Genomic DNA, 21,348 nt, shown 5'->3' with positions numbered 1-21,348 from the left:
AGAATGCCATCTCTTTGACACTATTAAGTGCCTTCTACCTAACTCTGTCATTGCATTATTGAACTCTCATTTTTCCTCAGTTCTGTCTTTCATTAACTGTACTTTGATGAGTATTTAATACATGCAGATGTTCTTGTGTTTATTCTGTTTGAGATGCCCTCTGCTTCTTGAATCTGAAGAGTCATGAGATTTATAAATTCTAGGAAATGCTTAGCCATGATGCCTCTGCACAGGACTCCTATTAGACATATGTTGGCCCTTCTCATCCTGTCCTCCAGATTGCATAACCTCACTTGCATAGTTTTCAACTCTATCCCTTTGTGCTTCATTTTGTTTAATGTCCTGAGATCTAGATTTCTCTCTTCAGCAGTAGCTAACCTTCTGTTTCAGCTACCCACTGAGTTCTTAATTTTAATGAATCTATGGGGAGAGATAGGCATCTTGAGTTTTTTTAAGAGTTTCATTCTAGCTTTATTGTATTCAGTCACTTTAAGTTTTATTTCATGTTCTTTTTCCTTTGCGACCTCTAACTCTTGAGCCTCTGATCCTCATACTTGTTAACTTGTGACTGTGTGTTTTATAATTTACTATTGGGAGCTCATGTGTTGCAGGGTCAGCTGTAGTCCGGGTTAGGGAACTGACACTCCAGGGCAATTTTTCATTTGCTTCTGTGAGGAGTTTTTGGCATATCACGGGCAGGACCAAATTTTGTAGTAATTGTTCAGTTGGAGTTTCCTGATTCTGACTTTGGTTATTTGTACTCCACTCTCAAGAAAGGCATGGGCCTAGGATTTTTAATTCTCAACTTAAACTTTTCCTTTCTGCAGAACACAGGTGGAGAGAAAAGCTTCCTCGGGTTGGTTGACAGTTTTTCTCAACTGTTTCTTCATTGAGGGTGCAGCCCTCGTGGAGTGTTCCTGCTTTTCTGCAGGGGTCTCTAACAGCTTCCTGCTTCTCTTTGTCCCAAGGCTTGCATGGTGGGCCTTCAAACCCTAGCCCTTAGGGAACCAATAAACTGTTCCCCTGTTCCCAGCCACCTTCCCCTCCACCTCATAGCCCCAGCATGTGTTCGCACACTCCCCATTATTCTTTTTAGTTGCCTCTTTATTTCTACTGTCTGGGTATTCTCCTTTCTTAATTGCGAATCAGTTATATCTTTAAAATAATTTTTATTGTATTTTAGTTAGCTTATCTAGGATTTTTGAAGGGTTGGAATTTTCAGGCTGTCATCATTTGGCATCTTGCCAGAACCAGGTGCTTATTACAAGCTCAGTGTATAATATTCAAGTAATGTACAAGGATATATGATGAAATATTAGTCTCCTTACCATCTTAGACCTGCCTCATTCTGAAACCACCTTGCCAAGTATAATAACCTTTACCATTTTCTTAGGCATGGACCTAGAAGCACTTAATGCTCATATAGCATACATATCATGAAGATTTATTTATTCAAGCAGTGATATATTTTACCTTCTGTACTTTACTTAGCAATGTATTTTGCAGTTCATTGTTTATTAGTGCACTTAGCCCCACCTCTTTTTCATGACATCCATGAAATAGATGTACCATATTTATCTAACCATTTCCCCTATTTTTATTGGATGATAGTTTAGAGCACCAAAATAACTGAAAACAATCCTACAGTAAACATTCCTGAACATAAGTCTTTGCTTATCACTTAACACAATTCTCTTTGTCTAGTTCTCTCTTTTCTCCCCGACCCTGTGATAGTTAACTTCATGTGTCAGCTTGACCGGGCCGAGGGATGCCCAGATAGCTGGGTGTGTCTGTGACGATGTACCAGGAAGGGGTTAGCATCTGAATCAGTGGACTTCCTGAAGATAATTCCCCTTCACCAATGTGGGTGGTCATCTTCCAGTCCTTCGAGGACCTGAATAGAACAAAAAGACACGGAAGGGTCAATTTGCTCTCTCTGCTTGAGCTGTGACATCCGTATTTTTCTGCCTTCGGACATTGGCACTCTTGGTTCTTGGCTGCTGAACGGAGACCCGGACTTGTACCACTGGCCCCCAGTTTCAGGCCTTTGCACTCGGACTGCATTCCGACACCAACTCTCTTAAATCTCCTACTGGCCGACTACAGACCATGGGACTCCTCCATCTGTATAATCATGGGAGCCAATTCCTATTAGAAATCTCTGCATATCTGTATATATCCCATTGCTTCTGTATCTCTGGGAGACCCTAATACACACCACCACACCCACTTTGAGTTGGTGACCTCAGCACCTTGCATGGGGCCTGGCACTGAGCTGACATTGAATTCACATCTGTTCATTAACAACTCTGTACTCACGAGGAAGCCAATCCAGTGGTCAAACCCTCCAGTGAATGTATTTTGATTTTAGTAAGAACAACAGCTATTGACTATCCAGTAGTCTACAGCTGTTGACTGAGTACATCTCCTAGTCCAGACATGAGCTAATTTATCTTTACAACCACCCTGTGAGGTGGGAGATTTCATGATCATGCTTTACAGACAGGGAAACTGAGGCACAGGTTACGTAACTAGTAAGGGGCTGAGGCTGTGATTGAACACAGTCTTGTCTGAAATCCACATCTGGTCTCTTGAATACCACCTCTTCCTTAACATGTGTATTGTCACGGCCAACATAGGATGGATCGTTGTTCAGCCCTTTGGGTTTATTCATTCATTTATTCAGTCAACAAATATTTACCAAGAGCTCACAGCGTTCCACGCAGGAAGTAATACAGCATGATGATGGATGGAAACATCCCTGCTGTGTTGGAATTTACAGAGTAAAGGGAGAGACAGATTATGCAGAAAAGTGACAGCGTGATGAGTACCGAATGGGGGGAATTTAGAAGTACCTAGCTGGGGGTTCTTCCCAGGAACAGAGGGTCTCCAGAATCCATGATGAACTGCAGTAGCCTTGAGGGATGAGTAAGACGGGAGGCGTGAAGGCCAGGGGCCAGCCTGTCCCGTCTTCCTCGTGTGTTCTACTGCACAGCACAATTTTGCTCCTGCAGCCGCTGGCAGCTCTCAGGATCTCCACGTGCAAGGGCCTGAGCTCCTGTGTCCTTCTGCTTCTGAGAGGTGGCTGAACAGCCCCCCACCCCCACCCCCATCAGCCCTTTCTAATTTTAAAGCAGTAGCTCCCTTGACTGAAATCTCAATTTGGGAACAGGCCTCGGATTGGCCTGTAGCTTGGAATTTTCACCAATAAGCGGAGCAGTAGGTGGGGAGGCGTCCCTTTAAGCAGGCAGGAGGCAGCCCGGAGAGCCTGAAGCGTCTCTCCCCAGGACCCGAGCGGTTTTCCTGGACCCGGAGCTGCGCGGGGAGCAGCTGCCACCAGCGCGCCCCGGGAATGTCACCTCCCTTGCGCGGAGCCCCTGCCGGGCCCCCTCTGGCTCCAGGCAGTTGGCGGCCGACGCCCCGCTGGGCTTCTTAGCCGCAGCCGCATCCCCTGCCCCTGGGTCTGCGCCCCCGACCCCGGCCCCCTCCTTCCCGGCGGTGGAGGCGCCGCTGCGTCGAGCAATGCACGGCTGAGCGGGGTAAGTGGCCCCCCAGGGCCGGGGCGCACCGAGGGGGCTCCGGGGCGCGCGTGCTCCTGGTTTTCACCACCCTCTTGGAAAAAGGGGCCTTGAACTGGGAAAGTAACCCCTGGGAGAAACCCGCCTTGCCACACAGACACCGGGGAGGTCATGAGCTCTGGGAATGGGACCTTGGGCTCATTTTGATCTGAGCGTCTTCCAGCTTTTGCGAACGTTATTAACCAATAATAGTAACAATATCCCGAGGCAGGGATCGTGTTGTTATTGTCCTAGGACTTCTTGGGAGGAAACGTTTGAACTTCCCTGAAGTTGCTTTTTAAATGGTCTTTATGCTCTTAGAATTTATTTCCCCTAATCTTTAAAACGTATGTCCGGCTCATGACCTACTTACTTGCCTTGCGCTATCAGAAATGTTTAATGTCTCTGGGAAGGTCTGCTTTACAAAATTATGTACTTCTCCCCACACTCTTTATTGCTTGTTTTCCTAGAACTTGAAAAATTCATTGCTCTTCTCCTTGGTGGGTATCTGTAGTTAAGCAGCTCTGAAATTTGTTTGTTTAGTCTCTCTGCATTGGGGGTGGAAGTGGGGGAGAGGCCCCCCTCTCCTGGCCTTCCTAGCTCACATAAAAGAGTGGGTGGGATGGGGAAAGGGTTCATTGGAACCTGGCTCTCCCAGGTTTGAAAAGGTCCCCCCCCCCGTTGGCTGCTGGCAGAGTTGGGATTTAGAGAGACCTGGGATCATGCAAATCTGAAGTGTCTAGGCAGCTGTATCCTGGGAAATTTTAAAACCAAAATAATCCATAGGGATTGAGGGGGGGAGGGGTAAGGTTTATATAGAAGATGCCATTTCAGCTGCTTCCCTGTCCCCAGTCTGGTCCTGCTTGTGTGTACCTAAGCAAGCAGTTGCAAACCCGATACAGAGGGTCAGAGGGTTGGCCTTCTTTTTTTTTCTTTTTTCTTTTTGATGAGGCAGCTGGAAGAAATGCCTTCCAAAATTGGAGTGAAGTCTGATGCATGGATTGCCAAATTCCATTTCCGCCTCTATCAAATTATTTTGGCTTTTAGCAGCCCTCATTTTGTTGGGCTGGCCTTTATTTGTAGTTGTTTAGGTGTTGTGAATCATTTGTATACTTTGGGTTCCCTGCTTTCTGCAAACAGATGTTTTTATCTGTGTAACTAGTTGAGTAATAAGAGAAGAGGACTCGGCCCTGTATGTACAGACAGAACACATACCACTTGGGGAGGCTTTGGGCCCTTTTCTTTTTTTTCAAATCATCAATTGCCAAATCTTAGCCGCCGTTGGGCAATTGAGATAAAGGTGTCAAGTGAGTTGAGCAGTGAAGAATTTGTATGTGCAGCTAATTCTGCTCGTCCTACAATAAAATACCTTCCCATGGGGCCAAAAATTGGGGAGGAGGGTGGCTTATAAAAATGATCGTGTGTTCTTAGTCACTGACTACCCAGCTCTGCCTGGATTTCTGAGAACCTGCCAGGACAAACTGTTGACTGGATGGAAGTTTCAAGAAACGCAGAACAGAAATCAGTTCAAGCCCTCCTTGAGCGACTTTTATTTCTGTTTGGAGGAAGGGAACACTTTGTTAGAATAACAAATCGTGGCTGCTTTTCAAGAGCAGAAAACAGTTCTTGTTGTGCAGGCAGATTCATTTTTAAGAGTGTGAATCATTTGGTTTAGGTTTTTTGCCTTTTTTTTTTTTCTTTTGCGGTGGAGGCTTGGAGATGATTAAATGTCTTGTCTGCAGGAAATTACCAGGAGATTTGACTATTTTCCTGAATCAGCCTCAGATGGTACACAGCTTTGGGTATAAGACAAGCAAGCTCTGTTACTAGGCAATCTTTCTGCAGTGATACCCTCAACCTCTCCCAGGCTTTCAAGCTTCTCCCTCAACAAGCCTTTTCTTTTTTCTTTCTGGGGTTGTGCTTCCATTTGAGAAGCTGAAATAACTCTCTCATTCCCTTAAAAGAGCTGTTTAAGATGGAACTCATTTTTGAGACAGTTTTATCCAGTCCACTTCCCCCTGGCCTCCTCCCACTAGCCTTAGCAGGAAAAGCTCTTGGCTCGTTTTCCCAAGATTTCCTTTAAGCCCGGATTGTTATCCTTCAGGACACAGATGTCTCGAGGAAGGAGAGACGCAGAGGTTTAAACTAGCACTCACCAATTTGGCGGTGACATTTATGGCCTTTGTAGAGCTGTTTGCAAAAAGGGCAGAGTGATTCTGTGTTGGGTTCACCCAAAAGTGCATCAAAAACGTGAAGGATGGGCAATTAAAAGATGGTAAGGGACGGCCGAGGGGCACAATGTGCTGCTTTGTGTAGTGCTTACAGAGATCTGCGGTGTTTAATAATTTGAGAAAACCAAGTCTCAGAGATGCTCTGTTCCCTGAGCTGTTTTTCCTGAAAGGTACCTGGTTATATGTAAGTGTATATATATATACACTTCCTAGCTGTAAAAGCAAATAGGAGAGCTCTGGGTCAACCTAGACTCAGTGTGATATTCCAATGTCAGTGAGAGGAAGCAGAGGGAATAATTTTTTTCAGCTACCAAAACACAGAATGGTAATCCTAGTTGAATATCACGAAGCTTTATGGAAATTGTATTGTGAGTTTTAATGTAATGTTACCCCAAACGTTTCTTGATTTTTTTTTTCTTTTTTTTCCCCTCAAAATCTAAATGGCAAGGGATTCTTTTCCGGAATGCTTAGCATTTGATTACCATGAATTTTTTTTGTGTGTGTGGTGATGTTCTTTTTTCATATCCTGCTGCTCTGTGTGAAAAGCAGAGGAAGACTCGTTTTTTTGCAAAGATTGTATCTGGACGTCTTCCAGAAGCTACGAAAGATGGAAGGGCAGTGAAGGCAGACAGACGCAGGTACTGTGGGACTCAGGATCTGGGAAAACTCAGGAATGATCTCCCTGCCAGTGTAACCCAGAGGCCTCTGAGAATTGCTTCACACTTGACTTTGACCAGCCAGCTTGTGTATAGCAATCATTGTACCCAGACGAGGGTCTCCCTCCTCACCAAGCACCTTTCTAGGCAAAGTGCCAGTCTACAGGGAGTGTGTACGTGACATTGCTTATCGCATCTCTGAAAGTTTGCTTCATACTACTTTTTCTTAAAAAAAAAAAAAGAAAAGAAAAATGACTACTTGATTTCTTGGGAGCATTTACAAAAGATTGCTTTGCATTCACCTCGGCTGCCATAATTACAAAAACCTTAATTTTTCCAGTGATTGAGGCTTTGTTTAGGCTTTTGAGGATGAGCAAATATCTGTTGAGTTTCAGATAAATTCTCATTTTGAGCACTGGACTGTCTAGCGTGGAGAAGGGTCTCATATTAGCATATTCTAATTCATGATAGCAAAACATAGAATGATAATTATTAACTTACTGAATCTTTGCCAAGCATGGAATACACGTCTTAATCCATCTTCTCAGACTTGCCTGTGCATAAGACTATCCTTCAGGGAGTCTGTTTCGTTGGCTCTGTGGTCAGACCTGGAAATCTGGATTCTAAGAAGCATCCCACGTGAGACCCTGGACTCCATCTTGAGACACGTTGGGCTTTTTGTTCATTGTGTACCATCCTCACAGTAACCCTGTGGAGTAGATGCTGTTATCATCCCTATTTCACAGATGAGGAAGGGTGGGCTCAGAGAGGCTCATTAACTCCCTCAGGTCACACAGCTACTAAGTGGCCATGCCAAGGACCCGAACCTATGACTGTCCAGCTCTAGTGTCCACGTGCTCTCGCTTATGCACGTGGGGGTCTTCTCTTTACAATGTGGACCCAGTGAACCCCTCCCACTTCACTTGCCAGGAAGGTTGAAGCCTTTTCCTCCTGCCCATGACCTGAGCCCACCTGGAGCCCCTCCATTTCCTCCACCTTCTGCATACACTGCTCCTCCCTCCCCAGCCTGGTAGATTCTTGCCAAAAGCAGATGCCAAGGGAAGTTGTCAAAGGGGCAGGGACAAGGAGGCGCCTCCTGTTTGATTCCCCCTTGGCCTGACCTGATTCCTCTTGCCCCTGGGCTCGTGGACCAGGGCTGATTGATTTTGCTTAATTGCTGCAGGACTGTGATAGAGGACAAAGCCCTTAACCTCGTGCACTGTGCCGCCATTATCTGGAAAATGGAATGTCCATGTCAACCCTTTCTCCTTTGGGTACCAGGGTCATAATGTCTGTGGAAACACTGTGGACAGACACATTTTGAAGACGTGATTCTGTTACCTTCCAGCAGTTCCCATACCAGGTTCTAGAGAACGCCTGTTTGACGAAAGGCTCTGAAAGCAAAAAGAAATGTTTCCATGTATCTTCCGAACACGGGACAGCCTGTGTGTCCCTTTTGAGGGATCACAGCTCATCCTGACATATGAAAGGCTCTGAGCCCTGGAGCAGGGAAACCTGTTTACCTTTGACTTTGCACATTCCGTGCTCGTGGGACCCCGCAACCCGTTTGCAGCCTGACCGGTTATGGTGCTGCAGAGCACACTTGTGGGGTAGGCTTCTTCGCTTGAAAATGTTGGCTCGACTGTTGATTTAGCACTGTGCCTCTGGACAAGTCCCTGCATCTCGGAACCTCACTTTCCTTCTCTGTGAAATGGGAATAATAATGGGACCCACCCTACAGAGTTTTGGAGAGGGTTAAATAAAGAGATCCAGAGCTCGCCTTCCAGCTGTCAGGAGCATTCGTGTTAGTGCATCGTTCTGTCCCTCCCTTCTGTGGTTTTCCTCTTCCTCCTCCAGGCTTCCGTGTAGCCCACTTCCACATCTTCCTCTAGTCTCAGCCTCCTTTGCTGCACCTGCTCCCGGGCTACTCTTGTCCTCTTTCTCCTTGTTCTTACCTTTTTCATCTTTCTCTGCTCGCTTGCTGACCTCATCCAGTCCGTGACTTCTCGCAGTGACCACCAGGCTTACATCTTCAGCCTGGACCTCTCTCCCGAGCTCCGGACTTGTATACACAGCTCTCTTTGCATGTATACATTAGGTGTTCGACAAGCTTCTTGAGCTGAATGTGTCCAAGCACAGCTGGAGATTTAGTCCCCTCCCCCAGCCTTAACCAGGGAGCAAATGGCACCTCACAGCCACCCTGTTGTTTGAGCTACAAACTTTTGGCACCTTTGATCTTTCTCTTTTCCACACCCTCCCGTGTGCAGTCTGGTGGGAATGAGTCCTTTGAGCTCTACCTAAAAGTACATCCCACGTTGGACATGGGGGAGAGGGGAAGAGTAACTGGAAAGGGGCTTGTGGTCGCTTCCTCGGGCGTGGAGATAGTTCCCACCTTGATAGAGTGTGAGTTTGACATGTTTCAGGCTCTACACGTGAGACGTGCATTTTGCTGTATGTAAGTTACACCTCAATAAAAAATAAGATAGAAAAGAGGTTTACCCCAAATGGAGCACTGCTCACTATCTCTCCAGACACAGCTTTAGTACATGCAACCGTTGTTACTCACCTTGATAATTCAGTAACCTTCCCAAATACGTAGCATTCCTAAAGCTGAAATTCTCACCACAATACGGACAAAATCCAAACACTTTACCATGAGCTTTGAGGCCCCACCACCGCCTTCACAAAGCCTGGCCCTTGTCTGCCTTTGCAAGGATGCCTCCCCCCCCACCAAAGACTAGTCCTCAGGCTCCAGCCACACAGGCCCTTCAAACCCAAGTTCCTACCTGCCCCTGGACCTTTGCACTTGCTCCTCTTTCTGCTTGGAATGCTCTTCCCTTAGAACTTTGCCTGGCTGGCAGTGTCTCATCATTGACATCCTTAGCTTGTAGGTCATTCTGCCAAGAGGACTTCCTACCTGGCTTTGCTTCCCCAGCCCCCTACCCCCACCCCACACACACCACGTTTGTCTTTGCCCCATCACCTGGTAACTTTTTGTCCAGAGCACTTCTCAAGATATAAAATACTTGTTTTTGAATGTGACAACCATCTGCCTCTCCCTCCTAGTCTCTGAAGGGCAGGGAACTGTGCCATTCAACTTCCATCCTCAGTGCACACCACCAGGTGGGGGCCCACGAAGCGGACTGAGCGTTACCTCGCCCAGTGTCGGACGTAGCAACTGCAGGAAAATTGTTACTTAATACAAATGTTAAAATTATTTTTATTAATCTCTTTTTTTCACCGTCTCCCTCTTTCTTTGGGGGAGATGGAATGGCTAATAAGCTTGGTAACCTCACTACATTCACATGCTTAGTATTTCTGACCTTCAGGGATTTTTTTTTTTAATTTATAAACAGTGTCAGTGAGAGTTGCCCCTTGTGGAGGTCTGTATGCTCCCTGAAGGGAGGTATTCGTGTCTCATCACCTTTTAAAATTGTACCCCAGCTAATGGTTTTCTTTGAAGCCCCTGAGCTGCCTACCTCTCCTGCCGAGAAGTCTGATCAGGTGCAGCTGCTGCTCTGGGATCTGACTGGGGATGCAAAGAGTTTTAAAAGATCGACTGAGACTCCCATGAACGGCTTTGGAACTCAGAGGGCGGTAAATGCGTATATATTTTAATTTGTTGGAGAAAATCTTGCCCAGACAACAAAGGTTAGGCTGGAGAGATGATGCCCCAGACTTCCTCCCCTTGCTGCTCCCAAAGGCTCTCACCCAATATCATTGCTGGATTTATGCGTTTAAAAATCAGAGCAAAGGGTTGTATGTTCTAGAAATGAGGGGAAAAAAAATCAACAAATGTTGGTGGGGATGCGGGTGTCCTTCCCTGGACAGGAAGAAAGTAGTACAGGCATTTCTGAAAACCCGCAAGCTGTGCTTAATTTCTTTGGGCTGTCTATCAAGTTACTAGGACAGGAACAGTGTGCAGGCTTTATCTGCCTGGAGCTCCGGTTAAGAAGGATTAGGGGACCCTTTCAGAGCTCAGAGGACCGTGCTGTGATTGATTAGCAATGTCTGCCATGGGCAGGACCCATCTCTGGTCCTACGCATGAAGAATTAGAAATTGTTACATTTGGAAGGCTCCATGGAGATCATCCAGTCCAACTCTCTCTTTTTTTATTTTTTTATAATTTGTTTTTTTCTGTTGGATCATCCAGTCCAGCTCTTGAACTGATAAGTACTATGCTGTGTTTTGGGGGGGGCTATGAAAATAATCATGGACTTGGCAAAGTAATAACCCTTAAATTCTCAGGCCTTTGTCCCCTCCTGGGTCTCCTCCGTATTACGTACTGCCGCGCTTCCTAGGACTGGTCGGTAGGACCTTTCAATCAAGTTTGGGAGATTCTGCATTATATCTCCTTCTCAAAGTCACATAAGGCACCATAAACACATCAAACATCCTGGGAAGTCCAACCATAAGGAAACCTGTCTAACGTTATTTCCCAAACCTGTGTGACCCCAGTGTGCCTCTCAGGGAGGCACACTGTAGCGCATTGTTGACATGATGCTGTATGATGTTTAGATAATGGAGAGTGCCTTTGCTTCCCGTGGCTGCTTTACCAAACTGCCATAAACCGAGTGGCTTAAAGCAACAGAAATTTATTCTCTCGCAGTTCTGGAGTTCTGAAGTTTGAAAACCAAGGAGTTGGCAGGACCATACTCCCTCTGGAGGGTCAGGAAGAGAATTCATCCCTTGCCTCTCCCAGTTTCTGGTGGTTGCCAGCAGTCCTTAGTGTTCCTCGGTTTGTGGCCCCATCACTCTGGTATCCGCCTCCATCTTCACGTTGTCCTGTCCTCCGTGCGTGTCACGTCTCCTTCTGCCTGTCTCCAATGGGGACAATGACACAGTGACACTTAGGGCCCACCCAATAATCCAGGATCATCATTTCCTTTCAGAAGCCTGACTTTAATTATATCTGCTAGAACCCTTTCCCCAGTAAGGCAGCATTCACAGGTTCCAGGACTTAGGCCATGGGCGTGTCTTCAGGGGGACATTTTTCAAGCACACAGAGGCAAAGGGACTCAGAAGTCGGGAGACCTGGATCAGGCTCTCACTTTGCCAAGGGCTCTTCCTGCCCTGCACCCCTGCCATCTGGAGAAGCAATGAGACAGAGAAACAAAAAGGACCTACTGTATAGCGCAGGGAACTAACTACATTCCATATCTTACAGTCACCTATAATGGAAAAGAATTTGAGAAAATATACACATGTGTATGTGTAAATGAGTCACTATACTGTACACCAGAGACTAACACAACCCTGTAAATTGACTATATTTCAGTTTTTTAAAAAGAGGAAAAAAACGGAAATCAGGGCTCAGGGCCTATTTCTTTACCCTTCAGAACCTCAGTTTCCTCAACTGGAAATTGACTCACGCCCCCACCGCCAGGGCCCAGGAGGCCCTTCCTTCCCTGACTGCCTTCAGGAGAGATGAAATGGGCCACAAGCGGCCCTTTCTCCATGGGGGGCCTCTGCTGCACTCATCCTGCACCCCCAGTTCAGGATCCCAAGCCTTGGTATTTGGAACAACCCAAACTGCTTTACAGATGACAGAGTGTCCACCCGAAGACTGGGGACAGACGGGTGGAGGAATGGGCCGACACAGACTGGCAGAGTGATGTGGGCATGAGCCAGAGTCTTGGCACCCTTGCCCAGGGAGCTGGGAAGTTGCTGGGTTATCTCAGCCATACGATTTTCCTTTCGTTGGGGAAGGTTAGAACTCATGTTTCAGCTGTTCCTGGCGTTACATCCATGAGAGGCTCTTCCTAGATGCCCAACTTGAGTTTGGTCACGGTCAGAGCATTCCTACCACGTGGTGAATGGTGGAGTCACACGTGTGGCTTTGCCCAGGGTTCCGTTCACTTGTGCCAGCCTGGCAATTTACACATGTCAAATCTGGAATTAGCTGGGAACATGTAGGATGGATATTAGGCCCAGTTACCAAACCAGTCCAGAAGGATCTAAATGAAATCAAGCTTGTCATGTCCCTTTGTCTTACCCTTTTGTCCCTTTGTTTTTGGTTAGGTGACCTTAAAGACATATGTCTATGACAGATGGAATGGGGAGGGAGGCCTGGGAAACAGTACATTGTAAATGTCTTTGTACTCTCATGTTTATTTTTTAATTGCCTGGTGACCAAGCAGTAGGAAAGAAAGTGGAGATGCTTGGGTAGGGTGAGGCTGACGGGAAGATTTTTTTTTTAATCTATTTAAGTCAACAAAGAATGAAGCCATACTTTCTGTGGGATTATAATATCTCACACACACAAAAAGAAACAAATACTTGAGCAACTTCAGTGCCAGGCTCTTTGGGAGATTTAATTATAATAGTAGCTGTCATTTATTGAGCATTCTCTATATGACTATATGATAGATTAACAGATGTGTTCTATAAAGAGCCAGAGAGTGAATATTTTAGATTCTTTGAGAAGAGGCAAAATCAAGGACAGTACATAGATGCTTTTGTGATGAAAAAAGATTTCCACAAAATTTTTATTTAAAAAATTCAAAATCTAATGATAATAATTGAGTATAACTTTTTGAGAAACAGGTCTACTGCTGAGAAGAATGGAATTCTTTTTCAACCTGTTGGGGATTAGGGTTCTCATCTCCTATCATGTTCATCTCTCAAAATCACTCTTAGCTCAGGGGCCAGACGAAAACAGGTGGTGGGCTGGATGTGACCTGCAGGCCATAGTTCTATGTACATCATTGCTGTGCCTTACTTACTGGTAGCAGTTAAGCTGGGCTGTACAGGGCATAGGAAAACTCACCAGTGGCATGAACCAGTTAGGCATTTATTTTCCTCCCGGTAAGGGAAGTTTAGAGGTGCCGTATGGGGCTGCTCTGGCCGCTTCACTGTGTCCTAGTGACCCAGGTTTCTTTTCTCCAGCCCCGCCAACCTCAGGGGATGGCTTCCTTCCTCACGGTAATTCCGTGGTCCCAGCTGCTGCCCCTGCATTTCATGCCCGGCCGCAGACACAAAGGGAGACGAACACATCTCTTCTTTCTGAAGGAGGCTTCTCATCCCACGACCATCTCCTTGGCCAGACCTTAGTCACGTGACCAGGCAGCTCTGCCAGAGAGGCCAGGGACTGTCGTCTCCTGCAGCTGGGGGCGTGCTTAGAGAACAGTTAGAATCCTGCTCGTGAGCGGGCAGGAGAGACCTGGGACGAATTAACTAGAGTTCTCCGCCACGTGTAACTAAGGCGGAGAGTGAGCGGTGAAGAGGTGCACGTCTTCCCTGAGGCCCTGTGCTCACAGACGAGGGTGTGAAGCAGGTCTGCCCATCCCCAAAGCCTCCTCTCCCTCTCCCTGCGTCTGCCCTCAGGCCTTGCGGGAGGTACATGTGCACGATTTCTGGAAAGAGGCGATGGCTGATTTTTACCCTTGCTCCTTCCAAAGATGCTCCCAGGGTACCTATAAGGAAGGATGACAGCCATCAGCCTTCAGTGGGGAGCCGTCTCAGGGCTGGACCAGGCCATGTGGCTGCAGCTGAAGCCGAAACAGGGCCTCCTGCTTTCCCCTAGTCATAACTGTGTGTCTTGGGATGCTACCAAACCTTCTCTCCAGTCCCGTAGACGAGGAAACGAGCAGTGACCAACAGGCTCAGGCCTGCATGCGGAGGGGCAGCCCCTTCCCCTACCAGTCTGCTTGAAAGGAGGGACGTGGGAGAGATTAAATAGTGCCTGGGTGTGTGGCCTTTTAAAATGACCCTGCTCACTATTATGGCTTAGAATTGAGCCACCCAGGTTCACAACAGCTTCTACTGAGTGAGAAGCTAGGTGTGAACTTCCAGGTTGCTTCCACATACTACGTAAGCTACATTCTACATACCTCTCTTCTACAGACGTATGTAGAAGGAATCAGAAACCTCATATTTTTATGTACGTATATACGTGTCTATGTACACGAGTACATATACGTACGTGCATGTGCATATTTCTGTGATGTGGGTATGGATACAGATACAGATATGGGTATCTAGTTAGTAGAACATTTGAGTGTTTGCTAAGTACCATTTGTCTCCCATAATATCACAATAGTCATCATCCCTATTTTATTTTGTTTCATTTTATTTGATTTTACTTTACTGAAGTATAGTCGATTTACAACTTTGTGTTGTACAGCATAGTGATTCAGTTATACACATATATGTGTTCTTTTTCATGTGCTTTTCCATTATAGGTTACTATAAGATATTGAATATAGTTCCCTGTGCTACACAGTAGGACCTTGTCGTTTATCTATGTTATATATAGTAGTCAGTATGTGCAAATCCCATTGGAGGAACCTAAATGTCCATCGACAGATGATTAGATGAAGGAGTTCTGGTATTTATATACAATGGAATACTACTCAGCCATCAAACAGAAGGAAGTGATGCCATTTGCAGCCACATGAATGGCCCTGGAGACTATCCTACTAAGGGAAGTGAGTCAGAAAGAGAAGGACAAATATCATATGGTATCACTTATATGTAGAATCTCAACAAATGGCACAAACGAACATATCTCTAAAACAGAAGCAGACTCACAGGCATAGAAAGCGAACTTATTTTTTGTTTTGGGGGGAAGGCGGGGGAGGGATAAATCAGGAGTTGGGGATTTGCAGATGCTAACCATCACCTCCATTTTAAAGATAAGTAAATTCAGCGTTGAGAGGTTAAGGAACGTGCCCGAGACCACACAGCTGGTGATGCAGGCATCTGGACTGGAGTCTTCCCTTTTAGCTCTTCCTGTCTGTTACATTTAAGTCACCCTGTGAGATAAAAACTATCATAGCACTTTCAACAAGCACGTGGGATCACAAGGGAAGGAATGATTCATTTTGACTTGGGAGGGGTGGAGAACGCTTCCCAGAGGTGGTGACATTTGAGCTGGTCTCAAAGAATGACTAGGGCCATGTGGGTGGGAAGGATGAAGTCTCCTGGGACAACTTATTATTTTGTTTTAATTTATTGTTTATTTTTTTATGGAAGTAGAGTCGATGTACAATGTTGTTGTTGGCCAAGTGTATAATATACCATCATAAGAGTAGCTCTCCCTGGTTGATCAGGAGGTGAGAAATGGACTCAGGACCCCTGTCTTCTTGTGCATCTTCTGAGTATTGCCATCACCATAAATATATCTGATCCTGATTCCTGAGGCTGCATCTTGTCTGGTTGTGTAGCAGGCTTGTCTGTCACCCTGGGGGACGAAAGCAAAGCCTCTCGCCAGAAGATGACCTGCACCAGGGTTGGTGGCCTGGTATCGAATCGTGTGTTCCTCTCTCCACTGTGTTCATGATTTTGGTTTGTTTCCACCCGGCTGTGTGTTAGTGTAAAGGAATAAAGTTCATAAATAAAAGAGGAGGTGAAAGTAGGTAATGAGGCTCCAGCTTCATCCCATCAGCAGGCTAAGGCAAGACCATTAAATATTTATTGAATTGTTGCGTTAACATGTTCTCTGTGCCTGCTGTGGACGACAGAACTCTCTGGAGAGCACCGTTGTCTACCACCAAGCAAGAGAAAGGGGACTGTGGCCACCCCGAAGCATACGCCTCTGTTATCACAAGCCTCTGTCCATCTCGGGGCCCCAAAGGGAAGGTACGAATAATTGCCAGTTGCTGGAGGACACTCTGATGAAGTCGCAGAGTGTCAGACACACCGGCGCTGGTGAAGCATCGGCAGGTGCCCCACCTTGAAACGCCTCTCGGGACATCAGCCAGCCTTTCCCACGCACGTCCCAAGTTGCCCTTTGATTTTTTTTTTTTTTCTCCAAGGCCACTGTTTCTTGAGAGTTTTGTTGCTGATTATTTTAACTGTGATAAACCAGGGTAAGATGAAGGTCTTTCCTTCTTCTCTTTTTTTTTTTTCCCCCTCCATCCTAGTTGAAAGAATTCTGTAAAAGGGGCTGTGTTGGCCTGGGTGACAGACTGCAGACCGCTTCCAGGGCTGGTCCCGTGGTCACCTTCCAAATAAGGCCTGGTCTGGGTACTCCAGCCGCCGCAAGGTCTTGAGCTGGTCAAGGAGTCAATTATTACGCATTAAAAAGCAATTTGTCATCTAGCGTTGTGAACTCTTGTGTTATTTTTAGGCCAGTCTTTTAATTTATGTGGCATGCAAGAACAGAGTTCCTCCGCAGAACCTCTGGAAGGTTCATGGAAGAGTAAGGAGGGGAGGGAGTGAAGTGGACGGAGTTGGGGGCAGGTCTCTGGACAACTTTGTGATAACCCCGTAATTCAGTAGTTGGAGGCAAGGACTTTGGAGTCAAACAACAGGTTGGATCCCAGCTCTGCCACTTCCCACTTTTATGGTGTTCAGTGAGTTTACTTACACTGCTGAAGTCTCAGTTTCTTTCCCTATAAAATGGATTAATTACAGTATCTGCCTCCACAAATTGCTGGGAGGACCAAATGCGATAAATGCACATCAAGCCATTTGCAGGGTTCTTGGTACATAGCAATCACTTAGTAATTGGTAGCTGTTACTGTTATTTCTTGAACTTTTAATTTCAACTTTCTAGCCTTTGAACTTTCCCTAAGACCAGATGGGAGGTGAATCTTGAATTATTAAATTATGGACATTTGGAACTGGAAGGTAGCAGAAAGAGATCACCTAACCCAAGGCTTTTTGCAAATGATGGCCGTCTGCCAAATCCCACCTGCAGCCTTTTTGATAAATAAAGTTTTATTAGAACACATCCATGCCCATTCATGTATGTACTGCCCGTGGCTCCTGTTACACTGCAGGGACGGAGTTGAATAGTTGTGACAGGAACTGTATGGAGTCCTTGGCCCTCAAAGGCTAAAATCTTTACTCTCTTACTTAAAAGCTGACCCCTGATCTAATCTGCTGAGGTTTTACCCCTGAGAAAACCGAGTCCCAGAGAAAGGCAAAGACTTGCCAAGATGTAAAGCCAAACTCTTGAGCATCAGCTCCCTGACTCCTGTGCCGGTACACCCCCCCCCGACCCCGGCCACCACCTCCCCTCAGTTTGCATACTGCCTCCTGGAAGGGTTACATGAAGCACAGAGAAAAGCTCAGGCCACTTGAAAATTATTGCAGAAATGCTTCTGACCAGCCACTAGACCACTTCTACCTTGGAGGAAACGACTTCTTTAGAGGTTAAGGATCATGCCCACCACTCCGTTACTGTATCAGCTGAAGGGCTTCCAGTCTCAGGCTCATTTTTCTCCATCCAGGCAACGAATGGGTGGGGAGGGGGCACACTTCCAAATGACCCCTCTGGCCTGTGCTTGAAGTGGGCGGGGCAATATTTAATGGTGACCAAGTACGAACTTGCCTGGGAGAGAAAGCTGGTGGGAGGAGGTAATTTCCATGGACTTTTTTGGCTTCAGAGTATCTCCCCATGCTGATTGCCTCAGATTTCTCATTCTGTGAAGTCTCCTGGATGAAGCACTTCGTGTAATCCTCCCAACACCCTGGGAAGGTAGGAAACTATGATTTTACAGGGGAGGAGGAGGTAGAAGCTCACAGTAATGAATAATTTGTTCAAGGTTACTTAGATCATCAGTGGAGCCAGGCCTGAATAAGGGCCACCAGATTCCAAAGAAAGGAAGGCACGTATTGGGGGTGAGGGAAGGATGTTGGCATGGGTGCAAGATAAGCCTCTTCCTCTTCTTTTTTTGAAGACCATATTGGGTTGACTCAAATGCTTTCTTTTTTTTTAAATTAAAGTATAGTTGATTTCCAATACTGCGTTAGTCTCTGGTGTACAGCATAATGACAGTTATACATATGTGTGTGTATATATATATTCCTTTTCATATTCTTTTCCATTATGCTTTATTACAAGATACTGAGTATAGTTCCCTGTGCTCTATGGTAGGACCTTGTTGTTTATCTGTTTTATATATAGTAGTTAGTATCTGCTAATCTTAAACTCCTAATTTATCCCTCCCCACCTCCTATCCCCTTTGGTAACCATAAGTTTGTTTTCTATGTCTGCGAGTCTGTTTCTGTTTCATAAATATGTTCATTTGTGTCATATTTTAGATTCCACACATAAGTGATATCATATGGTATTTGTCTTTCTCTGTCTGACTTCACTTCACTTTGTATGATAATCTCTAGGTCCATCCATGTAATGGCCTTATTTCATCAAATGCATTCTTAAACACTTTGCTAGAATGTCTCCAGTGTGTTCCATTAAAATGTGAGTTCACACATAGAAAGGTCTGACCAGATAGGCGATAAGTCATGTCTGTGTGCGAAGTGGCGAGAGACCACCCCCCCCGTCCGTAGACAGTACAGCAGGGCAGAGGAATACGTCTGCCATGCTCAGTGATGTGTCCCCAAAACCTAGAACAGAGGCTGGCATGTATTAGGAGCTTAGTAAATATTTGTGGAGTATTGGACAAACTAGAATTCAAGATGTGAAATGTCATTGGTTAAAATGAGCAAATGTAACTGGGTTGCTGTGCAGCAAAGGAAAACCCAGTCTGGGTGAAGGGGCCCAGACGCAGACTCAGAAATGGGAAACTTCAGACCCACCACTGGGGCTGAGCAGCAGTGGGAAACTGACAGCCAGCTGTGAGCACGTCCCCGTCTCTGACACTCGTGGTACTTCTCTGCCTTGTGTGCAAAATGGACCCCGTCTCTTGACTGAAATGTTAAGGGAGATCTTACAGCTGTTTGGTTCGCACTAGAGGAGTACTGAATACAGACTTGGAGGAAGTGAGGTGTGCTGGTACTGGGGGTGTCCCAGGCAGAGGGACCAGCACACAGAGTGCACCTCGTGTGTCGAGGAGCATCGAGGAGGAGACCCTGGGGGGCCGGAGCAAGGGTGGGTGAGCAGGGAAGGGGGAGATGCCGGGCAGGTAAGACCTTGCTGACCTGGAAGAGGATGTGGGTTTTCACTCTGTGCTACGGGGGGAGCCCTCGTTGGACCTCACCCACACGGTAAATCAGGACTCTCTGGGTTGCAAAGTTCTCAATCTCAGATCAAACCAGTACAAACCAAGAAGGAATTTATTGGCTGGTGGAACTGGGAATTCGAAGGGGTGGGGCTTGTTGCAGGCGCTGTGGATGAATATTCTTACACTGCATCGTGGTGGCTCTCTCTTCTCTCACGTCTGCACTCCTGTGCATTGGCTTCATTTCCTTCTACCCGCCGCCAGAGATGACCGTTGGCAGCTCCAGACCCAGAGCGCAGTTACCTCAGGAGTGAAGGTTTCCCGTTCTTCCGGTGTTTGCGTCAGTACCCTCCCTGCCAAACCCGTAGTATTGATTGGCCCTTGCTTTGACGTACACACTCCTGGACCTATCAAGGGCGGGAGTGGGCAGTGCGGGGCGCTGTGGTTGGTCAGTCAGGGTCACGTGCCCCCTACAGGCAAGGTAAACATGGCTTCTCTATAAATAGCCCAGTGATTCTCAGTCTTCTCACTCAGAGGGCACTAGCCTAAGTCTTGACACTATTTTGAATTTCACAGTTTGGAGGAGGGGATGCCACTGGCACTAGTGGGTGGAGGCCAGGGACACTGCCAAATACCCTACAGGACACAGGACAGCCTCCCACACCGAAAATTATCCAGCCCCGAATATCAATAGTTGACAAACCCAATATAGCCCCGTGAGATTATAGGTCCATAAGGACAGTTGTGATGCAGACCCAGTAACCGTCTGGCTCTCACGGCCGTCCATAATACCTGCTGATTGGTGACACCGTGGGTAAGAGGTGAAAGCAGGGTTTGCTTTGGTGGCAAAGGAGGGGAAGCAGAATCGAACCCTAGAATTTGAAATCTCGGTTGCAAGTCTGCCTTGGCTCCTTAGATGTTTTCACACCTTGAACAAATCATTAAGTTTCTGTTTTCAGAAAATAGATGAGGAAAAGCCCCAGGTCACCCAGGGGCTGGGAAGGTGGGATTCAGAGCTCCATGTGAACACAGTTCATAAGCTGATAAACCCCACGAGTCGTTCATTCTAGTGGAGAGCCTCTCGTGTGCACAGTGCCTAGCTGCCGTCAGCGTCCACGAAACGGTCTCGGCCTTCAGGGAGCATCCGTTAACAGTTTGGGTGGTAGGAACATGTTAGTACAAGACTGCAGGTAGAAAAGCAGCCCCCGAGAGGGTCAGGGGGATTCAGACCTGGACAACAGACTGTTCTGGGAGTGGAACAGGATGGATAAGCTGTAGAGTTCAAGGAAAAGGGCCGTGTGGTCTTCAAGGCGTTTACTGTGTAACTTGCCTCCAGTTGGGGGTTGAGCTGTGCAGTAAGGAAAGGTTAGTTGTGTGGTTTGTTGGCAAGTTATCATCTTTTTCACTGAGCCTCCATTTGACAGGACCAGGACTCCAAATAATGCAGCTGCTGTTTAGATTTTTTTTCCTGCATTATTAATGTTTTCGTATTACTTTATAGAAAGGGAAAAGACTGTCAGCGTTTTAAAGGTAGTAAATCATATTGAGGAGAAATTTAATGTATTTGTAAATCAGAGGAATTTACTTTTAATCATAGCCTAAGATGACTGCTTTGAGTAAGAAATCAAAAAAGAATTTCCCTGAAGAGTTAAATTCTCCACTCATTTATTTCTCAGCATCACTTAAGTTCAGTTGCTCTAGCCAGGGTAGTGTGTTATCATGGTATCTATGGAGTCTCCTGTTACTACTTTGATTCTCTTTCCTAAGAGAGTCCATCAGGATAAAAGGTTTGCCACATTTTGCAACGTGGAATAGTGGGAGGGGGTAATGTTTTGTTTTGTTTTGTTTTGTTTTAAGAGGTGATACATTACCCAAGTGAAGGAACAAGGTTTTCCAGCTGGATTTGTCTCCTTGGCTTCACCTCTCACTCCTTTGATGTGAATTGTGATTGATCTGTGGTTCAAGTCACCACCTGCCTGACAGTGAGAGAGGTTGACCTTTTGCTCTTTATGTGGCGGCGGACTTTAATTATTAGCCTGCAGTTTACTG

General features: G+C 46.2%; 1 protein-coding gene across 9 annotated transcripts in view; it reads left to right on the top strand.

Moving 5' to 3' along the window:
* Positions 1–21,348, top strand: part of PRICKLE2 (prickle planar cell polarity protein 2) — a 357,036-nt gene that overhangs the window by 200,139 nt on the left and 135,549 nt on the right. Inside the window, exon 1 of one of the 9 annotated variants that reach the window (XM_072941621.1) lies at positions 3,289–3,539. The exons of 7 other annotated variants lie outside the window; for them this stretch is intronic. The gene's annotated coding sequence lies outside the window, so the exon portion shown is untranslated. Of the gene's footprint in view, positions 1–3,288; positions 3,540–17,824; positions 17,874–21,348 lie in introns of those variants that run through there. One more of the 9 variants, XM_072941625.1, reaches the window with a different exon arrangement.

This window comes from Vicugna pacos, chromosome 17 (genome assembly GCF_048564905.1).
Source record: "Vicugna pacos chromosome 17, VicPac4, whole genome shotgun sequence".
Taxonomy (NCBI): domain Eukaryota; kingdom Metazoa; phylum Chordata; class Mammalia; order Artiodactyla; family Camelidae; genus Vicugna; species Vicugna pacos.
Note: the sequence above shows the minus strand (reverse complement) of the source record. Positions and strands in the feature narration are given on the sequence as shown.